Source organism: Morus notabilis, unplaced genomic scaffold, assembly GCF_000414095.1.
Source record: "Morus notabilis unplaced genomic scaffold, ASM41409v2 Scaffold9590, whole genome shotgun sequence".
In the NCBI taxonomy this organism is placed as follows: Eukaryota; Viridiplantae; Streptophyta; class Magnoliopsida; order Rosales; family Moraceae; genus Morus; species Morus notabilis.
Window position 1 is genome coordinate 6,328 of NW_010365104.1, and position 2,075 is coordinate 8,402.

Here is a 2,075-nt window from a genome sequence, read left to right on the forward strand (position 1 = left end):
TAAAAAAATTAAATATAATTATTTTTAAAAATTTTTTATTATAATAAAACTTAAATTTTAAATTTAAATTAGTAAAATGAACCGCCTAATAACTAAAAAAAAAATGAAAGAACATTATTCTTAACCAAAAAAAGAAAAAAAAAACCCCATAGAACATCATTCTCAGCCAAAAAAGAAAAAAATATCACACAAATCAGATCAATTCCATTTAAAAGTTGTCGTTTTCTCCATTGTCCAAGCAGGATCTCCAAAGCCTTGTTATCAACGACCTCTTCGCCCCCGACCACACCTCTGCCCACCCCCTGCCGCCGACCAAGGTAGCAACAAACGAATCACCACGGTTCGCGAACAAACGATCGCCGTCGCGACCTCAAACCAGCAAATAAAAGCAACAAAACCAGGAAAAATGGCACAAAGAGCGACCGCCGTCACTGTCGCGACTCCGTAATCTTAGGCGTGGTGGACGTCACGGCCTCCTCGGCCGTTGCTCGCTCTCTCTCCGTCCGATCTCTCTCACTCTCTCTTCTCCGCATGTCTCTCTCTCTCTTCGAGATCGCTCAAAGATCACGATCCGAGATTTGTACTAGATTAGGGAGTCTGATGGATGAAAAGAGAGAGTAGAGAATTAGAGATAGGGAGAGGGGCGATCTGGAGAATCAGATTAGGAGCCCATCTACTTCATGCATTAAAATCATGATATTAAAATTATTTTTAATTTATGTGTATTTTTTTAAGAAAAAATACTATAACAAATTATAAATTATAATTTAAATCAGAGAATAAATTTTCCGACCAAACAGACTCTAAGTTTTGAAGTCGAGGATACAATAGAAATTACAAATTCAGTTCTTTAAAATATACTATATATTTCTTCATTTTTAAAAACATGTTTATTTTCTTTGAACATAAGTGTGAAATATATTGCATGGTGTATTATTTCTTTTTTTCTATAATTACTAAAGCTTCGTTTAATATATGGGTTTTGCTATAGTATAAACTCATAGTTTTAGTTTTCTCTCAAAAAAATGAATTTCAAAAATCATAATAAAAAACTCTAATTTAGACTCATATATCAACGGACGCTAAATATTAAAAGTTGTAAAAATAAACTTTTAATTTTAAAATAAAGAAGTTTGTCTAATAATCTGTCCTACCAGTAGTTTCAAATTTTAACTGTTAAATATGATCAAAATTATTTCAAATTGAAAAAATATGCAAACCTGACTGATTTTGATATAGATTTAATAGTTAAAAAGTAAAAGACTACTAGTATTTTATTTTTTGTGGAGACTACTAGAAAAAATCCCTTAAAATAATTTTAAAAAACAAAAAGGCTATAATGATTAAATGAAAAGGTAATTATATCAAGTATCGACCAATAGAAATCATTCAACAACAAAAAAATCAAAGGCTAAATTTGCTATGCTCTACTTAGACAATCTTCAATGCAATGTTAATGCAAATTGTATATTTAATATTAAAAATTATGATCATGTATGTTATTTTTATTTTTAGTCCAATGCATAATGTTATTTGAAATGTTAAATGTATTTTTTCCTATAATTATTAAGCTTAGAAAGTTATAAGAGTAAACTTATATTTTTAAAATAATTAGAAAATGTAAAAGTTGCATTAATTACACAGAAAAGGTAAACATTTCAACCAATAGTAATCAAATGTTAAATTTTTTATATGCTATACTTGGTGAAAAATTTGCCATAAATTATAGCAGATGAGAAATTTGACACAACAAATAGTATTGTATTGGAGAGTATTTTTTGCACTCAAATATTAAATTTATAATTGACACATTAATTATAATATTGCATTGGAGATGATCTAATTAGTGGAAAATTAACCATAAAATTTAACATATGGTAAATTTATTCCAGCACATAATATTATATTGGAAAGTATTTTTTACATTCAAATGTTAAATTTATAATTGACAGATTAATTATAACATTACATCAGAGATATTCTTATTAGCATTAGTGATAGTTTGGTAGAATTTTTTTTTTTTTCCCTTGAAGGAAAAAAGAAATATATGCCATAAGGAAAAGCTCAGTATCAAA